This window comes from Myotis brandtii, unplaced genomic scaffold, assembly GCF_000412655.1.
Source record: "Myotis brandtii unplaced genomic scaffold, ASM41265v1 scaffold223, whole genome shotgun sequence".
In the NCBI taxonomy this organism is placed as follows: Eukaryota; Metazoa; Chordata; class Mammalia; order Chiroptera; family Vespertilionidae; genus Myotis; species Myotis brandtii.
The window spans coordinates 938,011-962,304 of NW_005358369.1; the positions used below are offsets into that span (position 1 = coordinate 938,011).

Here is a 24,294-nt window from a genome sequence, read left to right on the forward strand (position 1 = left end):
CCCCCCACCTTCTGGCAAGACACATGGACCAGATTCATTAGGTATTATGAGGAGGACCTGGGGTTCCTGTTGTATTAAGTCTTAGTTATGTGATCTTGGGCACGTTTTGATTTCTTTTTCAACTACTTTCCATTCTGTGATCAAGAGATAGTCATATTTATATTTTAGAGATATTCTAAGAAATGAACAACACAATATAAATAAAGACATGTTGCAATGTTTGGGGTGTGTATTAGGTGCTCAGTGCATTTTAATTTCTCTCTGCCATCACCCTGGTTCATTTAAGCTGGCACAAGTCCTTGCAGGTGCTTGCTGTCCTCTCTGGTCCTCGCCACTTGCCACTCTAGTTTTACATAAATTGATGCTGAATTCCGTAATACACCCCAACTTAACTGATTCATTTTCACCTTCACAAAGGAGGGTGACGCCGCTAACCTCATAGCATTTTTCAGTGCATGAAATGCTAAAATGGTCTGCAAACACAGATAGATAAGAAGATATGGGTGTAACCACAGGTTAACTACCTGGAACCCACTCAAACAGGTCTTCAAATATTTTTTCAACTTCTATGAATTTAATGCACAGAAGGAGAAACTGAAGTTTTTATCCATCCTTTAAAAATTATTTTCTTATTTTTAAACTTTTTATTTTGAAATAATTTTAGACTCACAAGAAATGGCCAAAATAGTCTAGAGAGGTCCCCAGAGAAACTGATGTCTCATGAATAAAATTTCTAGGCAGAAACAGATTTATTTTTTAATTCAATTCCTCTCTCTAAAACTGAGACAATGTGTTGGAGGAGAGAGAGAGAGAGAGAGAGAGAGAGAGAGAGAGAGAGAGGAAAAAAAAGAGAGATGGCAAAACCTGACCCAACTTCACCACTTTCCTGATATTCTTATATTTTCGTATTTCCTCTTTTGCAATTTTTTGAACAAAATAGATGTAGGTAATAAAATTGCTGCTCTTAGGAAGCATTGTGACAGGGTGTGGTGTCTGGATTCATCCTTTCAGTGTGTGGTGATGGCCAAGTTCAGGCTCCCATCGCACAGCTGGTCTTGGGATGGTGTCAAGACCTGGGGTTGCACTGGTCAACTTACACATGCTCACACCCTCAAACACAAACAGTACTGTCCACCATCCCAGTAGTTGTGCCATCTGTTTTAGCACCAGCATTTCTGATTTATTATAGTTTAGCACCTGTTACTATTGATGCCTAGGGCAGGGTGATTCCAGCTCCCTGAGAGGGCCTCACCTTACACTAATTGCCTTTTCTTTCTCCTTTTGTCTCATATCTCCTCCAGGAAATACATCTGAGCCTCCCCAGTCAGCTGTGGTCTCCTGCATCATACCAGCACCTTTCCTTCTGAAAGGGGAATCTTGGCATGAGTTGAAGTTGTATCCTCTGCTGGATTTCAGATGTGCTCAATTTCAGCCGGGCGCCTGCTGTGCCTTGGACACATTCATGCCTGCTGAGAAGTAGCCTCCTGGAGAAATCTAACATAAACACAGCAGACATTCCCACACACCTGGTCACATATGGGGAACAATAGCAGGTGGGGCTGTTCCCATAGAGGTCAATTCTCTCAGGAAGGACCTTCAAGGGCCTCTCACTTCCTGACCCAACTCCCCTAATACACCCTACAGCAAGCCCGACCCCAACATGGGTGAGCCCAGGACTCAGTGTACAGCTCACAGGGCAGAGGTGAGGGGCCATCCTGAGCTTAGCATGGCTCCTGATTGTGGGCATATGTCCTGGCCGAGCTTTGCTGTGTTCATGCTAAATTCTTTGGGAATCACAGAGGTGGAAGTGATAGGTAAATGCAGGCAGAGCTTTTCCCTACAATTTCTGCTCAGCATCCTGGGACTCCTTTAATTCTTTATTCACCGAAATGAGAGCTGGTTTACCAATGAATGCACATCCCTTAAACACGAGTTCATTGCTTTGCTCACACTTTTTCCCCAGAAGGGGCTTGGAGATTGACATTAATTAAGTTCTCAGTGTATGCTAGACATTATTCTAGGCGCTTTGCATGAACACTTGATCTAATCACCACATAGGGCTTCCAAGCTGGTGCCATTATTACTATTGCCCACTGGAGAAAGCAGAGTCTCAGGGTTACCAGGCTCTCGCCACACTGGTGATGGATGAGAAGGACCCATCCAGGTGCTATGTCTGGAGGAAGAGGATGCTGGGTAGAGGTATTCCCATGAGAGGGTCCTGAGAAAGGAATGGACTTTGGGGGCATATAGACCTTAATAAAGTCCAGATTCCTTGAGGGTGGCTGGAGTTATTTCTCATTTTGGAATTCATTGCGATCCCAAGAACACGTGGTGTCACACCCAGCAATAGGTAGGCTGCACTGGCTGCAGCCTAAAGTGAAGTGAGCGACCACCATGCTGAGTTGAGGGAAGAACCAAGACTGTGGCCCAAGTTCCAGGCTCTTAGCCAGATCTCTTTCAGACCAGCATGGCTACATCTCCGGATTCTGAGTTTAAATGGCAGCTGTCATTAGCCATTTCTCTTGAGCAGAGCCTTGTTTACACAAATCTGGCCAGAAATGTGACATCATCCACACACACACACACACACACACACACACACACACACACACACACAAATCTGCTATCAGTTGTTTGCCAATCATTTTTCCAGGAGGTTAAGAACACTGTGTAATATTTTTAAACCATGCGGGCAAAAATCACTCCCTCTCCACGCAGGGGCTGAATCCTTGCCAGGGTCGCTAAGTTGGCAGGGCAAAGGGTCCCACGCCATCTGTCCTCACGTGGGTGGAATGTAGGTCTTGAAGTAAAAATCAGATTAAGAAAAAATACACCCAGCACCAACGGCACTAAGGATTCCCTGATTAACATAATCGGTGAGGGAGACAGTGGGATAGACAGGACTCAGAATAGAAGAGAGAGGAAGGAAACCAAGTTTAGCACCTAAAGTGGAACAGGGCCTTGCTTTTTAACTTCTCTCTTTCATTCCCTCTTTCTCTTTCTCTTTTTAATTTTTAATTTTCTAGGAGGAAGAAGGAAACCAAAATGACTTCCTCCCCTTTAAGGCAAATAGGAATAATAATAGTATAGGTAGAGCCACTTAACAATTTTCAGACTCTTTTCCTGAACTTTATTTTTCTTCATTTGCTCTGAGTCTGTAATGTACCAACCTCTCAGCATAATTGTTGAGACTCATACAAGTCAAGTTTCAAGTCTTGTCTGGATCCAAAGCTGATGGATCACTGAGCAGGAACACACTCGGATCTCTACTCTTCAGGCGACTGCCCTGGCCAATTGGTTCTTTATCCTTCAAATGCTCTCCTGTTCCCCAGGCCTTTAGACTCATTTGGAATGAAACATTGACTCTCTGGGTCTCCTTCTACCTGACAGATGACTTTGGGATTTTTCTTAGCCTTCCTAATCATGTGAGCTAATTCCTTATCTCCCTTCCTTCCTTCCTCCCTCCCTTTCTCCCTCCCTCCCCCCTTTGCCTCCAGAAGATTCACCTGAAGCCACTTGGGACTTTGAAATCTCAGTCTTTCGGATATGCTTTGAAATAAAATCGCAGCTGCTTGTGCCTTCCTTCCTTCCTTCCTTCCTTCCTTCCTTCCGTCCTTCCTTCCTTCCTTCCTTCCATGTGTCATCTATCTATATTGGAAGAACCTTGACTAATATACGCATGTAGAAAGTATTTGAATTGCAATAGGGATTAGAGAAGAAATAGATTTGGCAAAGACAAGGTGTCTAGTTATGAAATTTAAGGCATGAGAAGGAGGCAAACGTACTGCCTTTGGGGGTGGAAAAATGAGAATCGCAATAATATTCAATGGGATGGTCTATGGGATGCATCCGACATCATAACAATTCAGTACATGCTGTGATAGTGATGTGATGATGCTGCAGGAAACTGAAGGTTGTTGTGGTTAAACAGGATTTCTAACATGAGGAGCCTGAATAGGACCAAACCTGTCTCACTCCAAGCCTGCCTCACTCTAAGCCTGTCTAACTCCAACGCCAAATAGATGCCCATGGTGACTTTACAGAGACCCTGGCATTTTCCATTATTTTGCACTAGAGACTTAGATGGGTTCCCATAGTGCTTCACAGTCTATAAAAATTTAGCACTCATTACCGCATTCAAACCTCGGAGCCTGCCTTGTGATGGAGGCACTATTTTTAATTTTACAAGTAAGGAAGCTGGAGACTCAGAGAGGTGAAGAGGGGTGTTAACACGAGGCTTGAGTGCAGTGCGCACGCTGGAGCTTGGGCCTTCTGACGCCGAGGCATGGGCCCTGTCCCTCACTCATTGTCATTGACTCTTAATGGAGTTTAGGTTCTTACATGAGCTGGGAAGACACCAAACATGGCTGAGGGAAATTACCTACAAAAAAAATCTCTGGTGTTCATAAAGTAAAAGAAACAGGGCTTTGTGTAAACATTGGCAAATAGGAATATGCAGGTGCCATTGCAGACGGTATACGATGATGTATGTACAGCTACATGCTTTGTATTTGGAAATTAAATCCTTCACCTGTGTTACTGCTTCCAACACTTCAGCAAATTGGGATGGTTTCCACTTGCTAGAAAATGGTGATCACCTTTGGTGTATGTGAAAGGTTTCACCAGCTCTGACCTTTGCCTTGTCAAAATCCCTCCAAGCCCTCCATTTCATTCCTTCGATAAAGACACCCATGGGGCTATCACTGTCCAACTCTCCTGGCCATGAGTAAGATGTATTTGTTTCATTTCTTTGTCAATACTTTGACAAGAAAATGCTTAATACATGCCAGAAATGTTGCAAGCAGACCTGGTATATGTCAGGTTCAGTTGCATGTATTGCCTGTGGCTAGAACCCAAAATCTCCTTAAAACAACTCTTAGCGCACCTCTCTCCTACCAGTGTGGTTGAAGTCCTGCATTAAGTGTGTATGTCCTGGCTCCCTGGGACCAGGTGCTGAGCCATAGCTGAAAACCAGCATATTTTGCCGCTACTGAAAACCTTCACTGAACATCTGGCTCGTGCCATGCCTGTGGTCAGTGCCAGGAGGACAAACAAAGCCTCCTCTCCAGGAGCTTTCTGGGAGGTGGGAGACCGACACACAGACAGGTTGCTTGGTGAGTGAAAAGTGGAGATATATGGAAGGGCTTGAGGACGCACTTAGTAATTTCAGGAGTTGACCATAATAAAAATTCACATGCTGCTTGCCAAGGGCATTGTAATGAAAGCTTCCGATGTATTAGCTCATTTGATCCTTTCAATAGCTCTGTGAGTGGGAGGTCACTATCATCCCTGTTTTTTTTTTTTTTAAGAATATATTTTATTGATTTTTTACAGAGAGGAAGGTAGAGGGATAGAGAGTTAGAAACATCAATGAGAGAGAAACATTGATCAGCTGCCTCCAGCATACCCCCTACTAGGGAAGTGCCCACAAACAAGGTACATGCCTGGGACCCTTTAGTCCACAGGCCAACGCTCTATCCACTGAGCTAAACCAGTTAGGGCTCATCCCTGTTTTATAGGTGAGGAAAATGAGGCACATAGAGGTGAGTAGCATGAGGTCACCCTGTAAGATGACCTGAGACTTGAATTCAGGGAGCCTGGCTCTCCAGTGCATACCCTTAGCTGTTCTCTGACACCATCTTTTCTAGTGGTCAGTGGGATGGGGAGCGGTTAACCAGCCAGAGGAAGAGGGAAGCACACTCCACGCAGAGGTAGTGCCAATGGGACCCGATCCAGTACAGAGAACAATGACTTTAAACAATCATGTCAAACTCGCAGCCCATGGGCAGCATATGGCCCACAATGAATATTTTTGTGGCCCAGCCAATATAATGGTATGTAAGAAATGTTTCAAAAATTTCATAACTTAGTTTTTACAATATCCTGTTATACATAATCTATATATATAAAAGCCCAGCGACTGAACAGCAGAACGACCAGAATGACCAGTCAACCAGTTGCTATGATGCACACTGACCACCAGGGGGCAGATGCTCAATGCAGGAGCTGCCCCCTGGTGGTCAGTGCACTCCCATAGTGGGAGCACTGCTAGGCTGACTGGGATGAGCGGTTGCTCATACAGCTGGAGGAGCCGCTAGCAGGCCCAGGGTGAGGATGAGTCTCTGCACCTATCTAATACCTGAGACAATCCAGGCTCTGGACTGACCCCACCAGCTGATGGAGGCCCTCTAAGTTATGTTCTAGAAAGAGCGCGGGGAGCTGGCGTAGGCGGATGGCAAGAGGGGACATGACTATGGACCCCCCCAGGGAGGCTGTCCTGATGGCTGAGGAACCTGGAGTATGGCTGCCCTGAACATCCCCAATGGTGTCACCGACCTGGCATCACACATCAAGGACATTCACCGAGTGGCTTTGGGGTGCAAAGCTCTCTGCCAGGTTCCTCCAGGACACAGAACAAGCCTTTACCCAAGACATTACCCCGAAATATCAGCTCAGACTAATTTCCTCATTCAGCAGCCACTCACAGGGCAGGTCAACAGCCACTTGGCTGACTGGGATGAGCAATGCTCCCACAGTGGGCCGATCCCTGCAGGCCACACCCCCACCAGTGCACGAATCCATGCACTGGGCCTCTACTTATTAATAACAAACTACAACGTGCGCTAATGACTGATTACTATAATCATGTTGCATTCATTTCTCTTACACGCTTTATGCACAGGCGCGCCATTTCTCTCCACTAATACTAGCAGCGAATATTTTAGCAGCCGATGCCACATCATTAGTCTTGTACTGACTTGTTTGGTGTGTGCAACAGGAAATATTTCGCTTTTAGAGAACAAGATAAATAGGTTTATTTGCATTATGCTTATTAACTTGTGCAGTTATTCAGTGTCTGGTAAGTTAATGTTCAAGAAAAAAAATACTAATTTTTATTAAAATGTCCTATTATTTTATGTTAATGATTACTCACTTATTTCAGCCCTTTGTGTTCAGCATGTCTCTATTGAAATAAACCTACATTTCTATGAAAATTGAAGCTTTTGTTTCTTTGTGGCCCACATACACTTACACCTTGTTTATTTGGCCTGTGTTAGCCTTTGAGTTGGACATGCATGACGTCAAAGATAGAAAATGATCCATTATCTTTGGAGCCCATCTCAAGGATGAGAGTGGCCTGTGTTCTGCAGGATTATTAGTGATAACAGTCCAACTATTTATCTTCTGTGATCTGTTGCATTTAGTTTTGCACCAGTAGCCACAGGCATTAACTGCACCCCTAGCTCACATGTTAGAAGTGGCTACTTTTCGTTTTAGTAAGTGTTTCAATAATAATTTAATGAGCACCTACTCTGTACCCAACACTGGGTCAACGAATGGGGACATACATAGAGTGAAAATAGGGGGAACAAAACAGATAATGACCGGTGGGAGATAGGTGTGCTCGGATGTTTGCTTAATGTCTAAGCACAGTTTGCTTGCACCCCCTGCTATGTGTGCCCATGGTTCCTGCCTTAAGGCTGCTCGCTTTCTGGAATTCTTCATTTCTGAGTATAATGGGTTGAGAGGGTCACACAGAAACTATCTGACTCCCCCTATTAGACGTTAAGTTCCCAGTGAGCAGGGTCTACACTTCATTTTGTCCTTAGTGCTTGGTAATTATTCTATTCCTATAGAATAATTAGTACAGTTCAGGAAGTACAAAGAAGAAACAGTACAATATTCTTTGAGAATGTATAATAGGGGATCTCATTTCAAATGAAGGATGCCCTGGCCAGGTAGCTCAGTTGGTTAGAGAGTTGTCTCAATACATCAAGATTGCGGGTTCAATCCCTGGTCAGGATGCATATAAGACGTAATGAAGGCATAAATAAGTGGAACCAAAAATTGATATTTCTCTCCCTCTCTCTCTCTTTCTCTCTCTCTCTCTCTCTCTCTCTCTCTCTCTCTCTCTCTCCCCCCCACCCCCCTGCAAATCAATACAAGATATGAAAGAGGGCCAGAGAAACACCTCTCTGAGGAAGTAACAGTTTGAATAAAAGATTTGCAGGAAGAACAGGGGGATAGCTAGAGGAGAGGGAGGGAGGATGTTCTGGGGGTGGCGGGGAGACCCCAACTGTTAGCTGTACCATCTTTCTCACGTCAGACAGCAGTTTCCTTTAAGCTTCTGTAGCATGCCATTTCAGGAAGTCTTGTTTCAACTATGTAAAATGACTCACGTAAAAAGCCCATTTTGTTTTTATTGCCACTAAAAATAAATTCAGAATAAAATAACTTGGAATCATTTTTATTTTCATGCTTGATTTTTTGATGTGAAATGATTGAACTGCGAGTTTACTTTTTCTCAGGCTATTTTAAAAGTGAATTTTTCTTGCTGGCTGATGTCAGCTGGCTACCCTGAGGCCCTGGGGATGGTGCTGCCTTCATTCCTCTCCCTCCCTCCCCCTTCATCAACCATATGCAGGAGGAGGGACGTGCCCCCTCCCAGGTGTGGCCAGGGGTCCTGTGAGGACAGCACACCAGCCCCTGACTCTAGGATGTGGCATCTTTGCCCAGGCAGCTGGTCAGGAGGAGCCTCTGTGCCATGGGGTCGAGCCGCCCTGTGTCTGACGGCCCAGGCATGCTGCTTCTTGGCTGTGTGATTGTGAGGGTGTTACTCCCTGAAGCTCAGAGCCTCGAACTGGGAAAAATAAATGACACAATGATCTAAAAATGTCTGGCACAATGCCTGGCACATAGTAGGTCTGCAGTTCATATAAATCAGAGCCGACCTGGTCCATGCCAGCTTTGTCTCTTACTTTTCTTCAATTTAGCTCTAAATGTTTCCCTCAACATCTGAGACCCCCTCAGACCCATGCAGAATGGCAGGCACTTCTAGTAAACCCTCCAGAGGGAAGCGGGGACCAGGCACACAGGCTTGATTTGTGGAAACGTTTCTTCAGGAAGCAGAGCGACTTGAGTCTCTTGCAGGCTGGGGGAGTAGCTTAGGGAGGACAACCTTCCCCTTGGGTGCACCACAGGCTCCAGTGCCTCAGTGGGACCAACGAGGTCAGTGTGGCATCTACGTGCACAGAGGGCAGGGTGGTTTGGCCCAGGTGCAGAGAGTGGGCACAAGGCAAGTGGTATCATGGAGCAAAGAAGTCAGGGTGGCCTTGGTGTAGACATCAGTAAAGGGAAGAAGACAGTAAGAAGAATTTGGCTGGGCCTTGTGATAAGCATTTCCATATCAGCTACGGGAAACACTCCCTGGAACCCCAGTAGTTACAGGGCGGAAGGAATGGAGTCTGGAGGTGGGGAGAAAGAATGAACAAGACACACGTTTACTAGTACACTGTTAGGACCCATTTGCCCTTCCTCAGTTGGCATGACCTTGGGAAATAGTAGTTACACTTAGACCCCCGCATTACTTTCTCTCTGTTGTTATAACAAATTGCTAGAAAAATCTGTGGTTTAAAGAACACCATTTTTTATCTTAGATTTCTGTGGTCAGAAGTCCAAAACGAGTTTCACTGGGCTCAAATTCAGGTGTGGGCAGGGCTGCATTCCCTTCAGAGGCCCTGGGGGAAAATTCATTTCCTTGCCTTTTCTAGAGGTTGCCCACACTTCCTGACTCATGGCCCCTTCCTCCACCTTCACATTCAGCAATGCTGAATCTCTCTGATCCTCTCTCCTGCCTCCCTCTTCTACGTAGGGACCCCTATAAGGACATTAGGCCCCCAGATAATCTCCCTCTTTTAAGGTCAACTGCTTTCTGCTTTAATTCCATCTGCAACCTCACTGTCCCTTGCCAAGACCCTAACACATTTATGGGCTCCAGAATTGGGACGAAAACATCTCGGGGCTGTTTTTCTGCCTTCTGTTGGCACCACCACACAGCATCCAATATGCTGTTTTAAGTATAAGGCCCTGGATGAGTTTCAGAAGCCATGGCTCTGGTTCCAGCGTCGTTGGTCATGAGCTGTATGATCGGATGTTTTATTTGATGGTTCCCTGTGGACCCGCAGCCCTGTCTGGAGACAGAGTGACCATGGGAAGAGGAGGAAGTAGGAATGGGTGGGTCTGGAACTGCCTTGCTCTACCTCTAGCTGGGGTAACACGCTTGCACATTGACAAAGATGTTTCAGATGTTGTACTCCCAAAAGGATGACGTTGGGAGGCAGGTATAGTGGAAAGCCCACTGTCTCTGAACCTCAGAGCTCCAGGCAAAGTGTGTCTTTGGACAAATCACTCCCGTCTCCTCATGTAGGGTCTGAACCCCTGGACATTCAAGGCTAAGGGGGCCCATTTGGAGGGACAGCATAGAGATAGGGAAGGGATGAGAATACAGTTGAACATGGTTCAAGATGGAGAAAAGTTCAGGGTATTTTGAGACCCAGCGAAGTCACCTGAGCCAGTGTGGAGAGGGTTAGAAGTTTTCCAGGGAGAAAATGATGCTTGTGCTAAATGCTGAGGCAAAGTAGGCCTTCATTGTTCCAAGATGGGACCCAGGGTTTCTAGGCAATAGGACAGAGTAGAGAGAAGCCTGGCACATTCAGAGAAGAGAAGGTGGGTCCCTCGGAGGACAGGGGTAGCAGGAGGCACAGTGGACAACATTCAATGCCAATGTCAGAGAGACCAGGGCTCAAATCCCATCTGTTCCACTTACTGCCACTGTTTAACCTTTCTGTGCACCAAGCTTTTACATCTGCAAGTGGAAATATGATTCTACATCATTTTATGATGGTTACATTGGATAATAGTAAGATAGCTAACATAATATTCATTATTTCCAAACACTGTCTAAGTGCTTTATGCTGTTAATTTTTAATCTTCTCAAGTCTTTGTTTTAGACACTATCCCCTATTCTATAGATGAGAAACCTAACACAGAAAAACAAGTAGCTTTCCCAGGTCACAATCTAATTAGCATTAGTGCTTGAATTCAGACTCTGCCACATTCTTAACCAGTGTGTGTAGGTAGTGTATACGGGGCACCCACACACGATGAGCACTGTGGGGGCGGATGTGTTGGGCAATAGACTTGGGAAGAGGTCAGAGTGTGAAGGCCTATGCTTGTCTATTATCCCACAGGCTATAATGAGCCCAAGGAAGGTTGGGTATGACATGGTCGGATGTTCATTTTAGGATGATGGCTCTGGTGGCCCTGTGCAGGAAGGCCTGGAGTGGGATAAGAGACAAACAGTGGTGTCTTTTTAGGATATTGGAGGACCTTTTAAGTTTGTTGAAAGAGATGCAAGAGACTTCTTTCTTAGTCTTTACACTGTCACAGGAAGAGATCAGGTTGTGAAGGAAGATAGAGCAAGATTCCACTTGGAACTTCCCAATGCCATTGAGATTACCTCTGTGATTATGTAATAGAGCTGTCTTTCTAGGGCTTCTCTATAAAATGGACAGTGCTGCCCTATCTGGTTTGGCTCAGTGGCTAGAGCATCGGCCTGCGAATGGAAGTGTCCCGGGTTTGATTCTGGTCAAGGGCACGTACCTCCGTTCGTTGCAGGCTCTTGGCCCTGGCAACCAATCGATACGTTTCTCTCACATTGGTGTTTCTCTCTCCTTCTCCCTCTCTCTTCACTCTCTCTAAAAATCAATGGAAAAAATATCCTCAGGTGAGGATTAAAAAAATACAAAATGGACAGGGTTATTGAAAAGCCTGGCCTAACACATGAATTTGAATGACCATACAAAGCAGCATTGAGTAAGGATACTCACTTCACAGTTTTAGTAACTGATAACCAGTGTAACGACCATTTGACATGTTATTTACACTGGAAGAGTTATGAAAGGGAGAGGGGATCGATTAATAAGTATACCAAGCAAATAAGCAAAGAAGAGCTACCCCAGGTCTCCCTCCATCTGGGAATTGTAGCTCAGGAAAGTGCACGGATCTAGGCTCTGGGCAGGAATATGGCCTGTGGACTTCTGAGCAGAGGAGTAAGAAATTGAGAGTGGTTGGTTCTCTGTGCTCATCCATCTGAGGTGATGAGTGACCACGAGGGACAGGAGTCAGAGAGACTGGCCAGAGCTGGGGTGGTCATCCAGCTCCCTAGGAGGAGGGTGTATGTGAGGCTGATCACAATGAAAATGTAGAGGGAATAGAATGAGCTAGGGAAACACTCATAAAGGAATGAATGGGCACCAGCCTTTTCTGTGGATTTATTCTTTGACACGTTTCCTATCATAGTCCTTTCTAATAATAAGAGCTAATGTTGGTCAGGCACTGACTGTGTGCCTGGCACTAACTGTGTGTCCGGCACTGTTCTAGCTAATCTGAAAGGACGAACTGGAGGCCCTTGCTGTCCTTGTCCCCGTTGCAGGGTCACAGCCTTGTTGTGATGTGTTCACTTCCAAAGTCAGAGTCCTTGTCTCTCTCCTGAACCTCCTCGGTGCCTCCCAGACACTTAGGGTAATTACAGCGAGAGGGGCCTGCTGCTACTCTTGGTTATGTCTGTGCCACACGATAAACTCAAAAGCTGTCTTATTAACTTTGTGTGTGGTCCTCTTCACATAGTCCCCTCTCGATCAAAGCCAAATGAATGAGTCAACGAGAGAGCAGGAGAGGATAGACAGGTAGGAGAGCCTATTGCTTTGAATGTGAAGCCAGATGCTGTGAGAATGTCTTCCCCTGGGCTTGAGGTCTTTGACCCGAGTATAGGATGAGTGACACTTATAGCCTAAGGGCTTGAGTTGGCCTCAGGGATGGTTTTCCCACTCAAGGTCTTAGGCTTTTATCAGAGAGAAAGTTCAAAACTTGTGGGCAACATACCCTTCTTTCTCTAAAGGTGTGGAGTAGTGGCCAAACCTGTATCTTGAACACTAAAGCCTCCCTGCTCTTAACTGCTTTGTGGTATGGATGTGGGCCTTAGGGGCAGAGAGGGCACTGAGCTGCTTCTTTAAGACAGTTTGGGACCTGGAACCCAACACAAGCATGACCCATCGGTTTCTCTTGGCAAAAACAAGTGCTCTCTGACTCGGGTCTGAAATCTCACAGACCTTTCAGCCTAAGACTGCTGAGCCCCAGGGCATTCTTTCCCAAAGAAGAGCTGCCAAAGCATTTGAAATATAAAAAGTATATATTAACCCATAAAACACAACGTCTCAGAGAATATTGGAACAGAGGGAGTTGGAAACACATACTGCTTGGATTTTCGTCACCAAGTCTTTTTGTTTGAAAGGATGGTTTAGTTTCACTTAGAAAAGGAAAGATATTTTTATTCTCATTAGACTTTAAAAAAAAATTAAATATTGAAATGTTTGTCTCTGTCCTGGCCCTTGAACGGCCGAGGAGCCTGGCAGTCAGGCCACTGGCTTCGGGCCAGCTCTCCCACTCAGATGAGACTTCCTGGGCCCAGATAAGCTCTACTAAGAGAAAAAACTGAAATGGCCTATTTCTGAAGCCCCTTCCATGCCAACTTTCTGTGTTTACAAGGTGCATTCCAAACTAGTCCTGTGATCTCCATGAAAGGAAGATCTGAAGTTGGATGGAATTTCAGAAACTGGGGGATCCGGGAGGTCCATGAGCATATTTAACAGCAAGCTGGCCCAGACACCAGGAAACAATGGGCGTCCAGCTTTAAAGGAGCTGCTGGATCACATGCAGAAAGTTCAAAGTAGGTGATAAAAGCTAGTTAGATGTCTTGCCTGCAGTCCGGGTATCAAAAGGGTCAGCAGAGTAGAGCGAGAGGAGAATTTTTTTGAACATGTATTTTTGGAAAATATATTGCTGGGCTGTGAGACCCTTACACCTCCCAAAGAGGGAGGAGAGGAGGAGCCTGTCTCTCACCTCCCATTGTGTTGGGTCCGGGTGGGCCCAGTGTTCTGGAATCTGAGTCTTCTCTGACAGATGGAAAGAGTACAGATATGCTGATCAGCTGCTGGGTGAAGGGGCAAGAGAGGGTGTCAGCTGGGTTGGATGTCCTGCACTCGAAGAGAAAGGTGGATGAGTGACTGTTTCCCATGGGAAATGAGTGCCATGGGCAAGAGCGAGCTGATGGGGATCATCTTAGCACCCATCAGGGTGAAAGAGAAGGTGGAGAAGGGCTGAAGGAGGAGGACATCTCCCACATCAGAGAGCTGCAGGGAGAGACCCCAACAACGGGGCAGGGGGAGGCGGGGTCTCTGCGGTTGACCCTCTTTTGGATATTTCGTGGCCCTTTTTATAACATCAGACTCAGACCCCCAGCTCACACATCATAGGCCGAACAAGAACTTTCCTGCCCCCTCTCTTTTTCTTCTTCCCCCGCCTGCTCTAGACTGGGGTGTGGTGGGTGCTAGTGCCAGGGAGGGGAAAGGGAAAGGCCACTAGAGCCTGTCCTGAACTGGGGGTCCACAAACTATGAGGAGCTGAGACTCAGAATCAGGGTTAAAAATTTGCTTTTTAAATAAATGCAAACTTTTTAAATAGTAAAGCAAGATTGTGAGTTAAGAATGAAGAAAACTGAGACAAATGGTTGAAGAGGGCTAGGTAGTTAGGGATGGGACCATGGGAGGGAAAGTAGAATAAAGAGCTGAGCTCAGCCCCAGAAACAAACAAAGTGACCTAGAGCCAAATCCAACCACAGAACAAAGTGACCTAGAGATGAACCCAGTTGGGCAGGAAAAGACAGTGAGGTCACTTCGGACCTGACATGGCCGTCCTCAATCAGGTCCATCCTGCCGGAGGGAACTTGAGCTTTACAATGTATGGATGTTGCTAGGGCAGGCAGCCTGCACATAACCAATCACAAGGCAGTGTTGTGTATGAAATAACTAAACCCAAGGATTCTTTGAAAGAACCAATCAGAAGCCAGTAGGACATAGATCTACCCCTAGACAGTGAGCTTCCTCAGAAACCCACTTGGGTGCCCTTTCTGCACCCAATGTCTGTTATTTCTCCATAAACTTTGCTTTTGCTTAAAAAAAAACAAAAGATTGTGAGTTAAACTGACTGCCACATTTTGTGTTAAGAGAGACTAGAGGCAGGACCAAGGAAAATAGAATCACTTGGAGTACACTTATGTATGTGTTGTTCAAATAGCTAAATATTTTCTTTTAGATCACTATGCAGAGGACTACTGTTTATACAAATTACAGATTCAGAAATCAGGGCAGCAGCGGGTACATAAATAAACATCCGTGGGTCCTTAGATCTCTTTTACTCTGAAGTAGTTTAGATAACATGTGCACAGTTGAGCATGTGTGGGGTTTATTGTCATATTTATTCCATGATTTTAACAGTGAGATATTCCAGATCTCAATGGAAAAGTCACCCAAATTAACAAAAGACTAATTTTATTTTTTAATGCTTTGTCAAACCATCAAATCTTATATTCTGACTTTTGATATAGGAAATATGGCCAATGCAGCTAAATAATATTAAAACTACTAGTTATAAGTAGTTTTTCTTTTTATATTCATCTTCCTTTTGATTTATTTGTGAATTAAATTATCCCCCCCCCACCTTAAAGCAACATTTCCATTTGGTTTTATTATCAGTAATGAAGCAGCTAAGTAACTTTTATGACTATAGTACATTTTTTTAAAAAAACAACAACAATGAGTTGTCTGAAATACCTTCAATGGAAGATCAAGTTCATATTTCTCCTTGTACATATTATCAAAATGGATCTTTTATATTCTTTTAAATAAATCTTTATTGTTGAAAGTATTACATAAGTCCCTCTTTGCCCCCATTGACCTCTTCTAGCTTGCCCCCGCTCCCACCACCCAGACCCTCACCACCCCATTGTCTCTGTCCACAGGTATGCATATATGCACACAAGCTCATTGGTTGATCTCTTCCCACCCATCCTCCCCTGCCTTCCCTCTGAGGTTCTACAGTCTGTACCATGCTTCTGTGTCTCTGGGTCTATTTTTGTTCATCAGTTAATGTAGTTGATGGACCAGTAATATCAGAAAAATGAGGGGCCTGGTTAGAAATACAGAACCACAGCCCATTCTCAGACCTACTGACTTGGCAGTGTGTGCCCAGCAGGATTTGAGGAGTGCTCTTAGATGGCCATGCCACGTCAGCATGGGGTTTCTTGTCTGTATGCTTCCCTAGACCGTGTGGCCTTGCGTGCTCACAGCACCCTAATGCAAAAAAGAGCAGACCACCAAGTGGAATCCAACTATAGGGCTTGCAGTGTGTGTTGCCTCAGGCAATGCACTTAGCTTCCCAGCTCAGGCCTCTCATTTTAAAACTGTGGATCATATTCTTTACCCCGACTCTGCAAAGTAGGACACATTCAAAATGATGTTTTCTATAATGAATCCAGTGCACGGCCGGGTTCATACCAATGCTTCACAAATTGATTTCCAACAAGGTAACAGTATACCCACCATTGCCAAGTAGCATTTAATTCTTCTTTCTTTTCTTTTTCCATCTTTTTTTCCCTTTAACTTCTACTTGTTTGGCAATGTCAGCCACCCAGAGTGTAACTAAGAATACTACATTACGTTTATGTTACTTTACTGGCACTAAAATTATTGTCAAGACCACTGTGGGTCAAATTTCCTGCCTGCTGCATGGTAGGCCATCCCCCGTGTCCTCAGCACGAGCATCTGCTCACTCTACCACCGCTGGGCTAGGCATGCTGCTCTACCTCCTTTCCAACCTCCAGACAGGAGGAGCAGGAATAGGGGATGGGGAGAGGCAGTGTGAAGAGCTCGAAGTTGCCTGGCGGAGAGAGAGCTGCCCCAGCACCTTAGCATTAGGGTCTGAGTCATCAAGAAGAAGTGAATCCTTTTTCTGAGTCTCTACTTACTGTTTGAAAAAGTAGGGAGGTTTTTAATGGTGTCTAACCAAAAGTTGAGCATGCAAGATTATTTTTAAAATGGGGATTTTGAGTGAGTGCTGTAGAATCGAGGTTTCAGCAACATTAAAAATAAGCAGTTTCCATCTGAATTCATTCTCAGGAGATTTAGTCTTTATCGGTGGCTGCATTAACACTCTCTTGCTCAGGTACATTTTTATGATTTTTGTTTTCTTCCCTTTTTTTCCACCTTTTTTTTTTTGCTTTGAGATTTAGAATTCTGGTAAAGTCAAGTAAATAAGTTAATAAAAACACTGCAATATCTCAGTTGAGGTTGAGAGTGCGAGCAATTTACTATTTCTACAGGAGAATCACACAGAACACCTTGAGACTTCTGCTTCAGGGAAAATGGAGTAGATTCACTGTGATCTATTTTTTCCACTGTGTCCAGCTACATACCCTAGACATTACATCTAGAAAAACATAAGGAAACTGCAATGTGGAAAGAATATGGCAGATCCAAGGAACAATAAGGTAATACATTCCCTGAGTTTATTTTTTCTGCTTCATATGTCTTGAACTTGGAGCTGAAGAAGCCAGCCACACAGAAATGCCAACAGGCACCAATAAAAATGCCCCTACAAACGCCCACCCTCTTTGCCTAACAGGGAGGGAAAGTCTAGCAGGACAGAAATTTCTAGAAAAGAAGTGCTTTATTGCAGCCAAACACCACAGAAGCTGTGGCCCACCCATGCCAGCGAAGGCTGAGTGGGGAGCCTAAACTTTCACCCTCCCAGGTATGACATGGGTCCCCCACCCCCTGCTGGATTAGGTCAGAGGAGGTGGAGCAGTAAGCTGGAACTTTTATCCATGCCAGGCAGTAATGAGCTCCTCCCCTCAGAGACTTCCAACCCCATTGGACAGTAATGAGGTGTTTCTCCCCACCCACACAGGGTATTTAGGGGTCCTGTGACAGGAGGCTTACTGGGGAGTTGTAATGAGACACTCCTACCTTCTCCCAAACAGGGAAGTGTGAGTGAGGCTCAGTGGGAAGGAGAACTCTCATCTCTGCCTACAATAACAAGAAGCACCCCCCACTGAGTACCATGGAGGCCGAGTAAGGAATGTAGTCACCTACACCCACTACCCTGGGAGTATTGAGGTAGCATCTCTCTTACCTTTGTCAGATGGGTCAGAGGAAGCCAGTTAAAACACCAGGTTGACGTAAGATCCAGAGTGTTCTAATACCCAGAATGTAAATTTTAAATTTAAAAATCACTCATCATACCAGGAAGCAGGAAGTTCTTGTCAATGAGGAAAGGACAATCAATGAATGCCAACAGCAAGATAACTGAGATATTAGAATCACCTGACAAAGAATTTAAAGAGCCATCACAAAAATGCTTCAGTGTGCAATTAAGGAGATGCTTGAAAGAAAGGAAAATGATATGAATCTTAGCAAAGAAATGCAAAGTTTTAATAAAGAAATGGACAACGTTGAAGAAAAAGAACCAACTAAAAATTTTAGAACTGAAAATACAATAACTGTAATAAAAACCTGAGTGGGTGGGCTCAATAGCAGAGTAGAAGGGGAAGAGTCAATGAACTGGGAGCAGATAATAGAAATTATCCAATCTGAACAACATGAAGAAAATAATCTAAAAAAAAAAAGCAAGCAAAAAACAAACAAAGGGTGTCTCAGAGACCTGGGAAACTATAACAAAAGATCTAAGTCTCAGGTCAGAGAGTCCCCAGAAAGAGAGTAAACAGAGGGCAGGGCTGAAAAAAATAGTAAAAAATTTTTTTTTCTGACAACCTCTCAATTATGTAAAAACATAAACCTACATACTCAAGAAGCTGAGTGAATCACAAATAGGGTGAGCCCAAAGAAAGACACACAAGACACAACATAATCAAACTTTTGAAAACTAAAAGTAAAGAAAATATATAGACAGTAGCAAGAGAGAAATTATTAGTTTATTTATGGGGGAAGAATAATTTGAATGGCAGTGGATTACTTATCAGAAATTATAGTGACCATGAAGAAATTGGCATATTTTTCAATTGCTGAAAAAGAATGAAAAAGAACTATAAAACCAAAATACTATATATAGTAAAAATACCCTTTAGGAATGCACAGGAAATCAAGACATCTTAAGGGGAAGATAAACAGATTTTTCCCTAGTATACCTCCCGTAACAAATGGCTAAAACAATTTTTTTTTTAACAGAAAGGAAATGTTAAAAGAAGTAACCTTGGAACACCATGAAGGACAATAAGCTAAAATGCACATAAGCAAAATAGACTTCCCTTTTCCTCTTCAGTTTTCTAAATTATGTTTGATAGTTGAAGCAAAAATGGTAACACTCTGTTCTACATGTATGTGGGGGAAATATTTAAGAAAGTTACAAATGAGGTTGGGCTGAGAAATGAAAAATGAGGAATGGTTTCTACACTTTACTTAAACTGGTAAAATGACACCAGTGGACTACAGTGAGTTTTATACACATAATGTTAATACCAGAGCAACCACTAAAAAAACTATTCAAAAGGTCACTCAGATGCACTGTAATTCTAAGAAAATGTTCAAATAACACACAAGAAGGTAGGAAAAAGAAAACAGAAATGCAAATAGAACAAACAGAAAACAAAAAATAAAAGCCCCAATGTACAAATAATCTATATATATAAAAGCCTAAGCAACCCTTAAGACTGAATGACCAGAACGACCGGAACAACCAGTCAACCAGTCACTATGATGCGCACTGACCCCCAGGGGGCAGACAATCGATGCAGGAGCTGCCCCTGGTGGTCAGTGCGCTCCCACAACCAACCTCCTGTGGCCCCTCCCCCCACACGGGCCAGCCAACCTCCCATGGTACCTCCCCCCGGGCCCCACTTGGGAGGGGACTGGCTGGCCAACCTTCCATAGTCCCTCCCCCAGGGCCCCGATTGGGGGGAGTGGCCTGCCAACCTCCTGAGTTCCTCCCCCAAGCCTGCCAACCTTCCACCATCCCTCCCCCTTGCCAGCTGCCCCCCCCCATAGGCCCCGATTGGAGGGCCAGCTGGCCAACCTCCCAGGGCCCCTCCCCCCAGCTGGCCGGCCCCTCGATAGGCCTCGATATCCAGCCAGACCAAGGGACCCCACCTGTGCACGAATTTGTGCACCGGGCCTCTAGTAATTATATATTCAGCAAATTATTCCTTAAAATAATTGCAAAATATTGATCTATTTACATAAAAAACTGAAATAATCTATTGTTAACAAATGATGCTATAAGAAATGCAAAAAGAAAGTCTTTAGGCTGAGGGAAAATGATACCAGATACTAACTCAGACCTATAAAAGGCAATATAGGGCAATGTAAATAGTAAAATTATGAATAGATATAAAATATATTTTTTGTTTAATTTGATATATATGTCATATGTATATGTATCTATATATTTTCTGTAGTAGACATATGACTCCTTAAAGCAGTGGTTCTCAACCTTCTGTCCCTTTAAATACAGTTCCTCATGTTGTGACCCAACCATAAAATTATTTTCATTGCTACTTCATAACTGTAATGTTGCTACTGTTATGAATCGTAATGTAAATATCTGATATGCAGGATGGTCTTAGGCGACCCCTGTGAAAGGGTCGTTCGACCGCCAAAGGGGTCGCGACCCACAGGTTGAGAACCATTGTGCTAAGTGAAGAAAGGCAGACACAGAAAGACAGATGGCACACCACCTCACATGTGGAATCTAAACCAGCAGAAGTCAGTCATGCAAGCAGAGAGGAGGAAGGGGAGGGGGCAACAGGGAGGTGGGTCACGGGTCCAAAGTTTCAGTTATGCAGGATGACAAGTTCTGAGGACCTACTGTGCGGCAGCGGGACCGGTTAACTCTGCCAGACTATACACTCGCCAAGTAGAGTTGCTCAGAGTTGAGTTTGTTTTCTCACCACACCCACGTTCACAGGCTCACACACATGCACAGACACACACATGTTCATACGCACTTTAACTCTGGAGGGGATGGACCTCTTGCTTAGCTTGATTGTGGTGATCAGTTCACAATGTATTCAGATATCCAATCCCCACGTTGTACACCTTAGACGTGTACAATTTTTCTTTGTCAATGACATCTCGGTAAAGATTTAACAACCCAGCTCACTGACCCTTGAAGCAACCAGAGGTGAGTGGGGTGGGAAGGGGAGGTGGACAAGTGGTCCTGGTGTCCTTTCCAGCCCCCTTGCTCCCGCCCGGGCCTGGACTCTATCTGGGGCCTCGTGCAGCCTTGTGTGGAGCCAGTTCTAGGCGAACAGCCTGGAATGAATGAGCTGAGGGAGGAGCGGCCCAGCCCAGCTAAGCAAGCTCCCCACGCACTCCCAGCATGAAAGAAACCAAGGCCGCAGAATGACTAAAAAAAGAAGAAAAGATATTGGCAGGTTTTTTTTTCTTTCTTTCTTTTTTGTCCATTTGGCAATTTGCTTAAAACCCAAGACGCCAGTGTTTGCCCCCAGGGAAGTGGGTGGTGGACGCGGGGGAGAGGCGTGCTTTTTGCAGAACTGCCCATTATCTTAGAATGATGCAACCCAGTGTGATCGCTTAATAGGGAACACATTTTAATAGCCTACGAATGAGAAGTCAGAGGCAATTAAAATCCGTTCCCGATTAATTGTTTTCTTCTTCTTTCATTAGGAAGAGTTGCTGTCAGATACTAAAGCCATAAACACAAAAGCAGCCTCAGCTTCTGCCTCCACCAGACGCCACCTGGAAGGAGGCTAGGAGTTTCAGCCTCTTCACGTCAAACCCCTCTCCCTTCAGCCGCAGGGCCGGCCCCTCTGTGGGCGCCAGAGAGCTTGGATCCTTAGAAGTCGGGGAACCGTAAGCTCTAAGCCGTGAAGTCACGGGCAACTTTATTACCAGGATGCCGCCAAGTGCTTTTTTATAGCTTTTAATTCTGGTTTATTCACTCTCCGGAGTAATGGCCTCAGCAACCACATTTATACTGATTCAGCCTTCTCCACTTTTGTTCCGAGGGGCGTCCTCCTCCCTGTCCCGGCCGTCCCCTCTGGGCTGCTACCGACATTAAGGGGACAGAACACAGCCTGACCTGACAGAACCTGGGAGCCTGGAACCGGGAGGCTCCTCACTCGCTGCCCCTGCGTGACATTGGCAGGCGACATACCTCCCCCAGCCCCAGCGCCCTCATCTGGGCAATGGAACTGCCTTCAGTGAAACAGGGCCTGTGCCAGCTCTGCAGCCCTCACATTACATTAAGTACACATGTGTATCCTATATCCATATCCATATCCATATCTATACCAATGTCTAGATATATATCCATATCCATATCCATATCCATATCCATATCCATATCCATATCCATATCCATATCCATATCCATATCCATATCCATATCCATATCCATATCCATATCCATATCCATATCCATATCCATATCCATATCCATATCCATATCCATATCCATATCCATATCCATATCCATATCCATATCCATATCCATATCCATATCCATATCCATATCCATATCCATATCCATATCCATATCCATATCCATATCCATATCCAGTGGATAGAGCAGGGGTCCTCAAACTACGGCCCGCGGGCCACATGCAAATACAAATATTGTATTTGTTCCTGTTTTGTTTTTTTACTTCAAAATAAGATATGTGCAGTGTGCAGAGGAATTTGTTCATAGTTTTTTTTTAAACTATAGTCTGGCCCTCCAACGGTCTGAGGGACAGTTTAAAAAGTTTGAGGACCCCTGGTCTAAACACTATGTTGTACACCTAAAACAAAATAATATTAAATGTAAATTGTAATTGAAAAAAATTTAAAAGACAAAACAAAACAAAAGAATAATTAATGAGGAGGAAATTGATAAATTGGAGTTTATCACAAAGAAAACCTTTACTCTGTGAGGACTATGAAGAGGATGAAAGACAAACTATAGACTGGGAGGAAACACTTGCAAACAAAACCACATATCTGAAAAAGCACTAATATCTAGACTATTTAAAGAACTCGCAAATCTCAATAGAAAAAGAAATCCAAGTAGGAAATGGGCAAACAACAGGAACAGGCATTTCACAGATGAGGATACACAGATGGCAAGTTAGTCTGTAGAAAGATGTTCAACAACATTAGCTGGTGGGAAAATGCAAGTCAAAACCTCAATATGACATAAGAAAGGCCAAGAGACATATAAAAACATGCTCAAAGTCACTAATCCTCCGAGAGATGCAAATCAAAACAACAATGAGGTACCATCTCACACCTGTCAGGATGGCTATCAACAAATCAACAAATAACGACAAGTGCTGGAGAGGATGTGGAGAAAAAGGAACACTTGTGCACTGCTGGTGGGAATGCAGACTGGTGCAGCCACTATGGAAGACAGTATGGAGTTTCCTCAAAAAACTGGAAATGGAACTCCCATTTGACCCTGTGATCCCACTTCTAGGAATATATCCCAAGAAACCAAAAACACCAATCAGAAAGGATATATGCACCCATATGTTCATAGCAGCACAATTCACCATAGCTAAGATCTGGAAACAGCCTAAGTGCCCATCAGTAGATGAATGGATTAGAAAACTGTGGTACATCTACACGATGGAATACTATGCTGCTGTAAAAAAGAAGGAACTCTTACAATTTGCAACGGCATGGATGGAGCTGGAGAGCATTATGCTAAGTGAAACAAGCCAGTCAATGAAGGAAAAATACCACATGATCTCACTCATTCATGGATAATAAAGACCATTACAAACTTTTGAACAATAATAGATACAGAGGCAGAGCTGCCTCAAACTGATTTAAAAGAAGTAACCTTGGAACACCATGAAGGACAATAAGCTAAAATGCACATAAGCAAAATAGACTTCCCTTTTCCTCTTCAGTTTTCTAAATTATGTTTGATAGTTGAAGCAAAAATGGTAACACTCTGTTCTACATGTATGTGGGGGAAATATTTAAGAAAGTTACAAATGAGGTTGGGCTGAGAAATGAAAAATGAGGAATGGTTTCTACACTTTACTTAAACTGGTAAAATGACACCAGTAGACTACAGTGAGTTTTATACACATAATGTTAATACCAGAGCAACCACTAAAAAAAACTATTCAAAAGGTCACTCAGATGCACTGTAATTCTAAGAAAATGTTCAAATAACACACAAGAAGGTAGGAAAAAGAAAACAGAAATGCAAATAGAACAAACAGAAAACAAAAAATAAAAGCCCCAATGTACAAATAATCTATATATATAAAAGCCTAAGCAACCCTTAAGACTGAATGACCAGAACGACCGGAACAACCAGTCAACCAGTCACTATGATGCGCACTGACCCCCAGGGGGCAGACAATCGATGCAGGAGCTGCCCCTGGTGGTCAGTGCGCTCCCACAACCAACCTCCTGTGGCCCCTCACTCCCCACCGGCCAGCCAACCTTCCATGGTACCTCCCCCCAGGCCCCAGTTGGGAGGGGACTGGCTGGCCAACCTTCCGTAGTCCCTCCCCCAGGGCCCCGATTGGGGGGAGTGGTCTGCCAACCTCCTGAGGTCCCTCCCTGAGCCTGCTAACCTCCCACC

General features: G+C 44.4%; 1 protein-coding gene across 1 annotated transcript in view; it reads right to left on the reverse strand.

Annotated features, from left to right (window-relative positions):
* CLNK (cytokine-dependent hematopoietic cell linker) overlaps positions 1-24,294 on the reverse strand; it is a 185,571-nt gene that overhangs the window by 147,563 nt on the left and 13,714 nt on the right. The window lies entirely within an intron of this gene.